This window comes from Arachis hypogaea, chromosome 9 (genome assembly GCF_003086295.3).
Source record: "Arachis hypogaea cultivar Tifrunner chromosome 9, arahy.Tifrunner.gnm2.J5K5, whole genome shotgun sequence".
NCBI classification, from domain to species: domain Eukaryota; kingdom Viridiplantae; phylum Streptophyta; class Magnoliopsida; order Fabales; family Fabaceae; genus Arachis; species Arachis hypogaea.
In genome coordinates this window covers 94,844,520-94,859,535 of record NC_092044.1, presented here as the reverse complement: position 1 = coordinate 94,859,535, position 15,016 = coordinate 94,844,520, and the positions used below count along the sequence as shown (strand labels likewise).

The 15,016-nt window shown below is 36.6% G+C and overlaps 1 pseudogene; it reads left to right on the top strand.

Moving 5' to 3' along the window:
• The first annotated feature begins 648 nt into the window (after positions 1-648).
• Positions 649-4,822, top strand: LOC112709332 (serine decarboxylase 1-like; annotated as a pseudogene).
• Positions 4,823-15,016: the final 10,194 nt, after the last annotated feature.

Below are 15,016 nucleotides of genomic sequence, written 5' to 3'. Positions count from 1 at the left end.
GGGGCCATTCATAAAATATTGGATCTTCCACCTAGCCTCGAGGGATTGGATGCCTATCAAGAGGCCTCTTTCAAGCGCCAGACATACCAGTTTGACCGGAATAGCGTCCTTGGAGTCATAGCACAACCTGGCAGCACATGGATCTATAGACAACATCGGACTCGACCTAAGAGCATCTCAGTTCCTGCACTTACCTTGGAGGCTCGCGTGTGGGCCCAGCTTATGTCCCACTATGTCTTTTCGAGCACTCATGAGTCCACTTTCACTGCAGACATGGCTATTCTCATCTGGTGTATTCTTACAGAGCAGCCCCTCAACTTACCCAGACACATTCGGCAGGCCATGGGACACGTGCAGATCGCGGGCAACCTACCCTTTCCCACACTGGTTTCGGATCTTGTCTCTACAGCAGGAGTCTCCTATAGGGCTGGGGACACCAAAGCCATGATCCCAAGGGCTGATCAGTATGTCTCAAATGGGAAGTATGTCAGATCCCCAGTACCCTCTGCTAGCCGACATCCCGGCCCATCTCTACCCACACCTCCTACTTCCGCCCCGCTATCACCCACACCTCCTACACCATCAACTACTCAGATGTTCCTTCAGATCCTTTAGAGGTTAGACCGGCAAGACCGGCAGATGGAGTGAATGGAGCACCGCAACAAGCGCCGATACACCTATCTGAAGGAGCTCATTGTTAGTACTCACCCACTTCTAGAAGAAAAGGATACCCCGAACTCCACTTCACCTACCAGCACTGGAAGCCATGCCGAGCCCGACAGTGGAGGTGATGCTACCAGCCCCACCTTGCTCCTTACTGATGGTACGGAGGACCGTGCCAAGCTTTAAGTGTGGAGAGGTCAGTACTTGACTTTCGGAGGTAATATCTCTCTCTCTTAACACCAATATGTTACTCTTTCTTTTGTTAAATAGGATAGATTGCATGTTAATAATTGCTTGCATGTATGTCCTGCTTGGTTGAATTAATGAATTTCTTTTCAAGACCTTATTTTAGAGCATTTCACTAATTCAAACTAAAACTTTTTTGTTAAACTTGTTTGAAAATTGTAATTTGGAACATGGCTTATAGCTAAGAACACACAACCTGTGAGATTTTGAGTTTAATTATATGGTTACATTATTTAACCATGATTCTTATTCTTGTGTGTTTGCTTCCTTATGATTGCAATCTTTGCTTTGTTCCATTCTATATGTCCATTATTTAGTGTACATTCATGCATACATATGATTGAGGCTATCAATTATTATTAGCTCACTTATCTCAAATAGCCTACCATTCCATCTGCCTTTGTTTGCCACTTTGAGCCTTTTCAACCCCCAATTGTTCTTTATATTACCACATCACTAGCCTTAAGAGGAAAAATAATTAATTATCCCATTTGAATCTTTGGTTTGCATAAGATAGAGACTGCGTGTTAACTAAGTATGGGGAATTGTGGGAACTCGGGTTAATGAGAATGTGTTTTGTTTTTATTGACAAATTTTGAGAATTTGGATGCTACTCATGTGAAATTATAAAAACCATATGCATTGATTTATTATGCTTTCATATAAAAAAAATAAATAGAAAGAAAAGAAAAGAGAATAAATAAATAGGAAGCAAAATTACACCAATGTTAAGTACAATAAAAAAAAGATCAATGCATATGTGATAAAATTAAAAAAAAATTTGATACATGAGTATGTGAAATATACAAAAGTGAGACTATGGGTAGCTAGACATGATTCTAGAATTATATAGAGTATATGTGTGTGTTAGATGAGAACTTATGTTAGTCAAAGATTCAATTTATAACTCACTTGGCCATACATATATCCTCACCCTTACCTTAGCCCCATTACAACCTTGAAAAGACCTCATGATGTTTGCATTTGTATACTAGATATTTGTTGATTGGTTAGATGAAGAGTAAATTTTAGAAAGCATGACTAGAGGAGACTAGAGTAGATTAACCCTAGACACTTGAGTGATTAGAGTGCATATACACTTCCAGTGAGGGTTCAATGCTTGACTCTATGTTCCCGGCTTTCATGAGCTATCTTCCTACAAGTTTACTTACTTCTTATTGTGTGATTTGAATTAGTGGAATCTGATCTCTGTTTGTCTTGGAGAACTTGCTCATTTTTAACCAAGTAGGTAGAAACATCTTAGCATATAGTTGCATTTATATACATAGGTTGCATTGCATTGCATGAGTCTTATTCTCCCTTATTCATTCTTTTGGTTTCCTTGACCTTAGCATGAGGACATGCTAGTGTTTAAGTGTAGGGAGATTGATAAACTACTATTTTATGGTTTATCCTGTGTTAAATAGAGTGGATTTTATCAATCTTTTATACACTTATTCATATGAAATGCATGGTTTTACATTTTCCTTCCCAAAGTGATGCTATGATTGAAAACATGCTTGATGGACTTTAATTGACTATTTCTTAAATCCTCTCTTATTTCCATTCGATGCCGTGATATGTGTGCTCAGTATTTTCAGAGACTACAGGGCAGGAATGGCTTAGAGGATGGAAAAGAAGCATGCAAAAGAGGAAGAAAGATAAGGAATTAAAGATCTCAAGGGCGAGCAACGACGCGCACGCGTAAAGCACGCACACACATGGTTAGGAGACAGAGCAGTGACACGCCCGCGTGTAGTACGTGTACGCGTGATTAGAGGAATGCACATCGATGCGCACGCGTGGATGACGCGTACGCGTGGAAGGACGTCACGTGCTACATATCAGAATTCACCGGGGGCGATTTCTGGACCCCTGTTTGACCCAGTTTTCAGCCCAGAAACAAAAACTAGAACTAGGGGACAGCAGAGACTCAACATACATTCTCATTCACTAGTTTTAGTTTTAGTTTCTGGAATCTTGGAGAGAATTTACCACTTCCTCTAGGGTTCTTCATATTCATAGATTCATAGATTTTCTAGCTTTATGCTTTTGGATTGGATTTGAGAAGAGTTACTACCTCCGTTGAAGTCTCTATCATTATAGTTAGTTTTCTTATTCCCTTACTCTTTTACTTCCCATTTATCTTGTTCAGAGCTATATATGGATATCTTCGATTTTGGAATTTATTAATGCAAGGAGTATTTTTTCTATTTAATTTCTTTATTTGCTTAATTATCCCAATTCAATTTTAATTACCGTGTCTTCTTTCTATTCCCTTTACATGTATGCGAAAATGGCATCCATGTCAATAGAGTAGGCTCTCAACTTGACTTTGGAGTTGATTAATAGGAGACCCTTGAGTTGAAATACTCAAGAGTTAATTTGTAATTGGGAGTTGTTGGCTGACTCTCGGGTCACTAACGCTAATCCTTCCCAAGGGAGAGGATTAGGACTTGTGAATCAGAGTTGGCTCAATTACTTGACTTTCCTTTATTCGGTAAAGGTTAACTAAGTAGAAGCAACAACCTCTTACTATTAACCTTGGGAAGATCCAACAAGGATAGATCTTTCGATTAATCTTCTCCTAGTCAAGGCTTTTTATTTCAATTACATAAAACCTCTTGTTAATTTTTATTGCTTTAATTGATAGTCATTTATTTCTCTATTCCCCAATTCTAAAAATTTCTCAGAAAATTCCTGACCAATAAATAGCACTCTCATAGCAACTCGTTGGGAGACGACTTGGAAATTCTACTCCCAATATTTTATTCTTAAATTGTGACAACTCTTTCTAAATTGATAAGCGAGATTTTCATCGGTTAAGAACTGTACTTGCAACGTTGTTTCCATTATAAATTCTTAATCGGCAATTTTTCACCGGTCAATGCCTTTTGTGAAACTTGTAAGTTTCTCTTGTTCACGGTACCAGAAATCTTTAAACTTCAGACATGTGCTGTTAAAGTCATATTTGCTATCCCTCTGTTATCTAATTGGAACTCCTATGTATTATTCTACTTTTGTTGTAATTCGTTGTTTTCCATGTTAGCAAATAGCATTTTGGTTCTTGCACATAACCTTGTCTATGTTATTATAGCTCATTGTTGTTTGTCTTGCATTTAGCAATTTGCATGTTTAATTGCTTGCCAAAACAAGATTTGAAACCAATTCCTTTAGTGATGTAAATTTTGCCATCTTATTTTTGAGTTTGTTTTATATAAGCAATGATGTTGATTATTCTATATTCTGCAATATCAGGCACCAAAAGTTTCTTTTTAGAAGCCCATTGGTAGTGTCAGTGTTTCTGGCCACAAATTTGTGGGGTGCCCAATGCCTTGTGGTGTTCAGATAACAAGATTGGAGCATATCAATGTTCTTTCCAATAATGTAGAATACCTTGCTTCTAGGGATGCCACAATCATGGTAGCCGGAATGGCCATGCTCCCATATTCCTTTGGTATACCCTTAACCGGAAAGGATACAGAGGTTTCCAAAAAGAAGTGTCGAAATACCTGAGGAATGCACACTACTTCAGGGACAGCCTTAGGGATGCCGGAGTTGGTGCAATGCTTAATGAGCTGAGCAGCACAGTTGTGTTTGAGAGGCCACATGATGAGGAGTTTGTACGAAAGTGGCAGTTGGCATGCCAGGAAAACATAGCACATGTGGTGGTGATGCCAAACGTCACTAAGGGCAAGCTTGATAATTTTCTGAATGAGCTTGTGGCAAAGCGTGCTCAATGGTTCAAATATGGCAAGTTTCAAAAATATTGCATTACCTCAGAAGTGGGTGAAACCTGTTGTCTTTGCCCTCTGCATAAGGGCAAGTGAAAGTTGTAACAGGTTCCCAATCTTGGGTTCAAGGTTTTAGTTGGTTTATGGTTGGGCATATATGTATCAATGTTTTATAGAGATTTTGATGCATTTGATAACTTATCAGTTTTCCCAATCTTGGTTTAGATATTAGCTTGTTATCAACATTCATTCAGAAAATTTATTCTTTAATCTTATATATTAACTATTTAGCAAAAATAAAACAAACTATTGATGGTGGATTAAATTAGGATAGTTCTATGATGCTGAGTGCCTAAAATTTTAGCAGCTGCTGAAATGAGGAGTCATAATGGAGAGAAGGACGCGTGTGGTGTTGGGTGCAACACGCGCAAATAGGAACTGATTCCTATGCATCCGTGGCAGGATGCTATTTACATTAGATGTATTATTGTGTTAGGCTTTTTTTTTGTCATGTATTGTGTTAGGCTTAAGCTATGGCTAATGATGATTAGATCTTTGGGCTGGATTTTTTTTAGTATGGCTGTTTGAGGCATTATTGATGGATTTCGGGTTTATTGTCAAGGGAGAAAAAAAATAGAACAACTTTAGGAGGACTTTGTCCCAAAAAGTATGATCCGTGTAATAATATCATGGGTCCAAATAGCATTCTTTGTAATAATATATTCTTTTTGATAATATTAAATAATAATAAATCTGGTGTAATACGGTATACATATTGTGGATAAAATATTTTATTTTATTAATATTAGATATTTTTGTGTTAACAATAAATAATAAAACTAATATGATACTGTCAAAAATAAATAGTATATGATATAATTTTTTATCTTAATAATAAATAATAATGAATCTATTATGCTACTGTAAAAATAATAAATAAAATATTTAGTTTTTTATGCTTAATATTAAAGTACTTTATGTTGGTAATAAATAATAATAAAATTACTGTAATGCAGCCCAAATAACAAATAAAATATGACATACTTTTTATTTGTATTATTATTTTTTTCATGTCAATAATAAATAAAATATTATATTTTTTAGGTTTAGTATCGTTTTTTCTATCTTAGTGTTGGATAATTATAAAGAATTTATTTTATTTGTATTATATTTTTTTTAGATTTAATTATTCTATTGGTCTTTATAATTTTACTAAATTTTTAATTAGTTATATCTTTTTTCTTTTTAATTAGGTCCCTATACTGTTTTAATTTTGTAAATAAGTCCTTTCTAATGCAAAAAATATTAGAGTTAATTGGATATATTTTGTAAATTAAAGATCTTTATAATAAAAAATATAATTAAATCTTTGACCGTATGTATTTTAATAAAAATATTATGTTAATTTTAATATTTTTATAATGAAAAGGATGTAATTACAAAATTAAAAATAGTATAAAAAATCAATTAAAAATTTAATGAAACTATAAGAACCAACAGAATAATTAATTTTTTTTATTCAGAGGATTTATTTGGCTCCTCACGCATCGTTATATTAGAAAATAAGATATGAATAGGTCCCATGCCTCGTTATAGAAAATGAAGATTATTATTGCATGTGATGTAGGAAGCCATTACACCTGCGATATGCCCAACAGGGTGCCCAGATTGGTCTCCATTTTTTTTATTTTCATCATCTCTCTTACACTAGCTATGCCTTCTACTCATTCACATTTAAAAAAAATATGTGCATTTCTTTTATTTTGTATATTAATTAAAGTATGTAACTATATATATATTTTTGTTATTTATTAACTAGAATATACATTTCTAAAGGAATATAAGCGTGAGCAGAGAAAGCAGAAAGAAGAGAGGAAAATGAAAATTGATATGAGTGTATGTCTTGAATGATTATTGAAAATGTATATTGTTTTTTTACACTGAGATTGCCAAATATATATCCTACACTTGTATACAAGACTTTTCATAACAGATTCTTAATAACTAATTTTTACATGTGACACTCTAATATCCCACCACAAACTCAGGAAGGCTTAGTGGACAACCTGAGTTTGCTCCAAAACCTCTCAAATAACTAATTGAAGAGAGGTTTAGTGAAGATATCTGTTATTTGCTCACTGGAAGGAATGTGAGTGACTGCTACTTGACCCTTGATGACTCTGTCTCTAACAAAGTAAAGATTGAGTTCAAAGTGCTTAGTGCGATCATGGAGGATTGGATTATACACCAACAGCACAGCGGACATGTTATCACAGAACACAGTAGGTGATGTATGATACGATTACTGAATTTCGATTAGTAGATTCTGAATCCAGATCAACTCTGCAAACACAGCTGCTAGCGTGCAGAATTCTGCGTCTTTAGAGCTGCGGCTGACAGTAGATTATTTGCTGCACTTCCAAGAGATAAGATTCGAACCATAATAAACATAGTAACCAGAAATGGATTTGCGATCATCCATATCCGCAATCTATAAAAGCAGTTAATCTTAAGTCAGTTGAAGGATAAAATTCTAAGCATATGTGAAGCGTACCTGCCAAGTAACGAAGTACTCGCTTGACTGCATTCCAATGTTCTAGCATGGGATTAGCCATAAATTGGCTGAGCTTGTTTACTGAAAAGGCAATGTTAGGGTGAGTCACAGTCACATATTGTAGAACCCCCAGTATAGATCGAAAGAGAGTGGGGTCTTCAAAGGGAGTACCAGTGTTTGCTATTAATTTAGAATTGCTAATCATAGGGGTGCTCATGGGCTTGGAATATTGCATCCTCAATTTAGATAGAAGCTCAAGAATATACTTAGATTGGTTTAAGGTGATCATGTTACCAGGAAAATAAAGGGCCTCAATTCCTAGAAAAAAATTGATATCACCAAGATCTTTAAGAAGAAACGTAGAATGTTATGTTGTAGTACTTTCATTATTTCAGAATTATCATTTCCTGTTACTAACAGATCATCTACATAAATTAAAACATAAATAATAGATTTGTTAGAAAATTTAGTGAAGAGAGAGGGATCAGACTTTGTGCACTGAAAACAAAAGTTTCTTAATGCAGCAGTAATGGTCATATACCATGCACGAGGTGCTTGGCATAGTCCATAAATTACTTTATTAAGTTTACATACTAAATGAGGATTTGAGTGGGAAAAACCTGGGCGTTGACTCATATAAACAGTTTCATATAACATGCCATTAAGGAATGCATTATGAAAGTCATATTGTTTGAGTGTCCAACCTTTAGAAAGGGCTAAGGTTAGAATCAAATGAATAGTCACAGGTTTAACCGCAGGTGAGAATACCTTATCAAAATCCACTCTAACAATTTGGTTAAAGTCTCTTGCCACTAATCTAGCTTTATGGCGAATAATATCACCCTTTGAATTTCGTTTGACAGCAAAATCCATTTGCAAGAGATGATTTTCTCATTTGGTGGGGCTTCCACTAATGTCCAAGTTTGATGATGGACCAAAGCTCGATATTCTATCAACAAGGCTTCTTTTCAGTGTGGATATTGAAGAGTTGCTTTCACATTCTTTGGAAGTATATGTGATGCAGGCAATGTCTGAGTTTAAAGTGTTTTTGGTTTAAGGTGTCCAGTTTTGGATCTGGTAAGCATATTGTGTGTATTTGTTGGGTTTGTATGAGAAATAGAGGAAGGGGATAGGGGTGCATGGATATATGATGTTGTTTCATTTGTAGAATTGTTATTGTTGGAAGGCGAAGGTTGCATGTTAGCTACTGAAGACAGTGGTTGAGATGAAGGGTGATTGGGAGGTAGAGAATGAATGAGCTGAGCAGGTGTGAGAGTAGTAGGGGGTAATGTAGAAATTTGTGGTAACAATTCTGAGATTTATGGAGTGGGAGAGTTTTGTGTTGATTTAGAGAAGAGGGAAGTGTAAGAGAATTGTGTTTCATCAAAGACAACATCCCGAGACACAAAGATGCGGCCATTTTGGTTCATGCATTTGTAACCTTTTTGAGTTGTGCTGTAACCAAGGAAGATGCAAGTGTGATCTGGGTTCAAGCTTGTTGTGGTTGTAAGGCCTAAGCTAAGGAAAGCAAAGGCACCAAAAAACACGAAAGAAGGCACAGTGAGGTTCTTAATGGTACAAAATTTTAGGGAGAGTTGTTACCAGTTGGTGCGGTTTTTACAACCACAAACTAACTGGCAAGTGCACTGGGTCATACCAAGTAATACCTCAGGTGAGTGAGGGTCGATCCCACGAGGATTGATGGACTAAGCAACAATGGTTAAGTGATTTACTTAGTTAGCTAAACAGAAAATGATGTTTGTGCGTTCTGATGCGTGTGCATCTTTTTTATCTTTTTCTAGTGAATTTGCACTTAAATTGTTGAGTTTAATCAAGAATTAATTACCTTTTAGCCACTATGGATGCTACTTTGAGTCTTATGCAATTCTGTTTATTTTAGGTAGCATTCAGTTGGATTTGATGGAGTTTCTGCAGCACAAGAATTGAAGGAGAAAACCAGCGAGGAGCGACGTGTGCGCGTACTTGACGCGTGCGCGTGATTTGGAGCTTTCCATGGTGACGCGTGCGCGTGGCTGACGCATACGCGTGATTTGAAGATTTGCACGGTGACGCGTACGCGTGACACGCGAAAAAGACTATCCACACTTACGCGTGACTGACGCGTACGCGTGACTGATGCGTACGCGTGACATGCACCACGTGCAGAAAACGCTGGAGGCAATTCCTGGGGCTACTTTTGACCCAGTTTTTAGCCCAGAAAGCATAGAACAGAGGCTGCAGAGTGAAGGAATCAAGTGGTCCCTATCCATCAATTGAAGATTTGCTGATTCCCATAATTAATTCTCATTTAAATTTAATTTTAAAATAGGAAAAGATATTTTTTAGTTTTAGAAAGTAGATTTTAAATTTATTAGGATTAGATATAAACGGATTTGGAATTAGTTAATTTTAGAGGCCATCAGATTGGAACTCAGTACATTTTACCTGAATCCTTATTTTCTCTCTGAACCATGAGCAACTAAACCTCCACTGTTAAGGTTAGAAACTCTGTCTATTTGTATGGATTGATTTTATTTCTTTTTCTATTTTAATTCATGTATGGATTTATAATTTAAGAATTGTTTTCGCTCTTCATCTTATGAATTTGGGTGGAATGGAAGTATGACCATCTTTCTATTTGAGTTCTTGTATAACTTGGAAAAGCTCTTTACTTGAACAACAGCTTGAAAACATATTCTCCTAAATTTTAATTATTTGGATTTAACAGGATATGTGACATATAATCCTTTTATTTTTGGGTAATTAGAGTTTTTGTGGCATATAAACTGGAATTCGATCATCACCTCTAATTAAAATTAATTGGCCAAGGAATTGGCTGTTGATGAATTTTGGAAGAGACTAGAAAGGTCAAAGGAATTAGGGTCTAGTTACATATAGTTTGCCATAAATTAAATCCTACATGATTAAAATAGTTAGTAAGAAAAGTTAATCCGGAAAAATAAATAACTCTGAAACCTTATTTTCTCCATTTTTTATTTCCAAACTATTTACTTTACTATTTTAGTTTCTGCACGATTGCTTAATGCTCTTTGAACATCCAACACTCTTTTCTGTTTGCCTGACTAAGCTCATCAATCAACCATTGTTGCTTGATCCATCAATCCTCATAGGATCGACCCTCACTCACCTGAGGTATTACTTGGTACGACCCGGTGCCCTTGCCGGTTAGTTTGTGGTTTGTTAAATCCGTTCCATGTTTTTGGCACCATTGTCGGGGATTGACTGTGATTGACAACTATTGGTTGTTTGATTTATTAGATTGGGCGTTTTAGTTTTCATTTAATTTAAATTTTATTTAAAAAAATTTTCGAAAAAAAAATTCTGTTCTGTCTTCTTTGCTTTCCTGTTTACCACATGGTGTGTTTAATCCTTTTTGGTGTTTTGTGCTAAGGAAAAATAATGGAGAGAGATCACATGGGTTACTACTCACACCCGAGTAGTGATTCATATTATGGTGGATGGAGGAACTATCCAAATTTTGGTTGGCAAAGTCAAAACTAAAGAAACTTCAATGGTCCATGTTCCAACTATCAAGAGCCACCACCTCCATATTCATATCAAGAACCACCATCTCCATATTCATACCAAGAATCACTACCTCTCTATCCATATCAAGAACCATCATCCTTCTACCCAAATCAAGAGCTACCATCTCCATATTCATACCAAGAACCATCCTCTTTTTACACTTATCAAGAACCATCATCTCCTTCTTATGTATATCAAGAGCCACCATCTCCTTATTCATCTCAAATACCATCAGATCTTGAGCTCCTCATGAAAGAATTCCTACATGATATAAAGACGAGTGTCAAAAATGTAGAGAAACATGTGCAATCACTAATCAAGAACCAGAAAGAGGAACAAGCAAATTTCTTCCCAAAAGACACAATGCAAGATCCTAGGTAAGAAAGTGAGGAAATAAATCAAAGGAGTTTATACTCCAGTGAATTAGAGAACTTTCCACCCTCACATATGGAAGAAGAGGAAGATGCACAACCTCCCATGCCCTTGATAAGCAATGAAGAAGAGATTGAATTAGAAGAAAGCTACCAAGAGGAAGAGGTTGAAATTGAGGAAGCTTGCAAAGAGGTGGAAGAATTCAAAGAAGAACACAAGGGAGTGGAGCTTGCAAGACCTCTCCCAAAGTCATTACCATCCAATACAACATTCAAGTGGGTAAAATTCCTATCCTTAACCCTTACTTTCCAACTTGAATATGGGCTACTAGAGACGGATGGTCAACTTAGAGCTCTTTGTGGCATTAAGAGTAAGAGGAAGACGGTTAGTTGCAAGAGTTGTCAAGCAAGGTTCAATATGGTTGCATGCTCCAAATTGAAGTGCAAGGATTGGTGTAGAGCTCAATTAAATGGGTCTAGAAGGTTATTTGGATGTCTCTGTGAGAATTCAGATTGCTTTTCACCCGGTGGGAACAATGGTGATCCACAAGAAGACGGGTGTAAAAGCAAGGTTTGGGACCCTGGAATTCATTCCCACAATCAACACTCTTGGGGCCTTGTCACTTGCTTCAACTTGTTCGACGGTGTTATGCGCCTAGCTTGGAATCCCGGTGGCCATTGGAATTACAAACATTGGTGGAGATTTCTGGATCAGTACAAGCACAAGCCACCATGACAAGGAGCTCACCACATGTCCAACTTAAGGACTTTAACTAAAAGTGCTTGGTGGGAGACAACCCACCGTGGTATGATCGCTCTTTTTCATTCTTAGTTGTTTTTCGTAGTTGTAGTTTTCTTACTTATTTGATTTTATTTAGTTTTCACTATTTTTTTGATCATGTAGCTATTTTGGAACAGAAACTGGAAACTTCAACAAAAAAAACGAGCACACGACGCGCAAGCGTCGCTGACACGTACGCGTCATATGTGTGTGCATGAAAAATAAAAGTGAACAGAGAGTTGTGCGGGAGTGGCAAAGGAAGTGTGCCTTGCGCACAAATTGGATCACGCGTACGCGTCCATGACGCGTGCACGTCAATTACAATTTTGGCACTCCACGCGTACGCGTCAAGCACGCGCATGCGTGGATGAGTAAAATCGGTGTAAAAGGTGTTTGGCCAGAGAGTTATGCTGGTGTGGGGCTGGAACTATGCTGGGCGCACAAGCCCCACCACGCGGACGCGTCCCTGACACGTACGTGTCGTTTTCCCATCCTGGCCGTCCACGCGTACGCGTCGCTTGAAGTTCGTGTGATCCACGCGTACGCGTCCCTGATGCGTATGCGTCGCATGCGATGCCCAATTAAACCACCTCAGCACCTGATTTCAAATCATCCACCTCCCAAATCCTAATTCTCTCTTGTTCTTTTATCCTTTTATTCTTCTTTCATCATGATATTCTTTTCTTCTTATTTTCAGTTCTTCTTTGCTTGAGGACAAGCAAACCTTTAAGTTTGGTGTTGACGCTTTGCTTATGACTTTTCTGTTTAGCACCAAAGGGAGATGAATGTTCTTCATGGAGGAATGAGATGACCACTAGTATAACTGAGGTGGTTGAGTTCCTTTCATTCTATTTCTCTTTCATTCTTATTGTGTTATCTTCTGTTTTCTGTTGCTTTGATTGCTTGTATGATATTCAGTAATATGATAAAAAAAATTGCCTCATGTATTACTCACTAAAGCTTGAATTCAAAAAAAAGTGATGTATTGCATGAGAAATTGAGTTACATTTAAGAGTAGTCTTATTTACTTAAATGTGGTGGTATTATTTGTGATTTTTGAATGCATGATATGAATAATGCATATTTGAATTTGAATCAAGGGATGTTGATGTATAAGGAACAGAAATTTAGAGAATTATTATGACTTCTCTGAAATAAATAAAAGTTTAACCCTTGAAGAAAAAGAAACAGCAAAAGAAAAAAAATTAATAATAAAAGCAAGGTCCAAGGTTCTGAGCATCAATGACTAGGGAGATCAGACATGATTAAAAGCTCAAAGAGTTGTTTCCCTAGTCATATGCTTGTGGTGTGATTGTGTCAAGTAATCCTTGAGATAGAACACTTAGAGTCGAGACCAAGTGCATTTAACAGAGTATGCCAAAGGCTTTGAGCACCACTGTCTGGGAGTAACTGAAAGAAAAATCAAAACTCAAAGAGAGTTCCCCAGTTAAGTGCTTGTTGTGTTTCTGTGTCAAGTAACCCTTGAGACAAAACATTTAAAGTCACAACTAGGCTCAAGGTGCAAAGCACCAAAGAAAAATAAATTAAAGTAAATTTTGCTGTGTTCAAGGATTAAACTGAAATGTAAAAAGATCAGAGAATTCATAATATTATCCGGATTCTGATTCCGAATGACAGTAACATTCTTTTGATTCAAAGGAGAGTGAGATGCCAAAACTATTCAGAATTGCAGTTATAAACCCCACTATAAGAAGAGACATGAGCTTAATCGAACTCTCATTCTCAAGAAAATTCACATCCTAAGCCTATATTAGTTTTGGTTGCTTGAGGACAAGCAATAGTTCAAGTTTGGTGTTGTGATGCGTGAGCATCTCTCTTATCTTTTCCTAGTGAATTTGCACTTAAATTGTTGAGTTTAATCAAGAATTTATTATCTTTTAGCCACTATGGATGCTACTTTGAGTATTGTGCAATTATTTTTATTTTAGGTAGCATTCAGCTGGATTTGATGGAGTTTCTGCAGCACAAGAATTGAAGGAGAAAACCAGCGAGGAGCGACGTGTGCGCGTACTTGACGCGTGCACATGATTTGGAGCTTTCCATGGCGACGCGTGCGCGTGGCTGACGCATACGCGTGATTTGAAGATTTTCACGGTGACGCGTGCGCGTACCTGACGCGTGCGCGTACCTGACGCGTGCGCGTGACTGACGCGTACGCGTGACATGCGCCATGTGTAGAAAACAATGGGAGCAATTTCTGGGCTGCTTTTGACCTGGTTTTTAGCCCAGAAAGCACAGATAAGAGGTTGCAGAGTGAAGGAATCAAGTGGTCTCCATCCATCAATTAAAGACTTGCTGATTCCCATAATTAATTTTGATTTAATTTTAAAATAGGAAAATATATTTTTTAGTTTTAGAAAGTAGATTTTAAATTTATTAGGATTAGATATAAAAGGATTTGGAATTAGTTAACTTTAGAGGCCATCAGATTGGAACTCATTACATTTTACCTAAATTCTTATTTTCTCTCTGAACCATGAGTAACTAAACCTCCACTGTTAAGGTTAGGAGCTCTGTCTATTTGTATGGATTGATTTTATTACTTTTTCTATTTTAATTCATCTATGGATTTATAATTTAAGAATTGTTTTCGCTCTTCATCTTATGAATTTGGGTGGAACGGAAGTATGACCCTCTTTCTATTTGAGTTCTTGTATAACTTGGAAAAGTTCTTTACTTGAACAACAGCTTGAAAATATATTCTCCTAAATTTTAATTATCTGGATTTAACAGGATACGTGACATATAATCCTTTTATTTTTGGGTAATTAGAGTTTTTGTGGCATATAAATTGGAATTTGATCATCACCCTCTAGTTGGAATTAATTGACCAAAGAATTGGCTGTTGATGAGTTTTAGAGGAGACTAGAAAGGTCTAAGGAATTAGGGTCTAGTCACATATAGTTTGCCATAAATTAAATCCTACATGATTAAAATAGTTAAAAAGTTAATCCGAAAAAATAAATAACTCTGAAACCTTAACTGTTTTCTCCATATTTTATTTCCAAACCATTTACTTTACTATTTTAGTTTCTGCACGATTGTTTAATGCTATTTGAACATCCAACACTCTTTTCTGTTTTCTTGACTAAGCTCA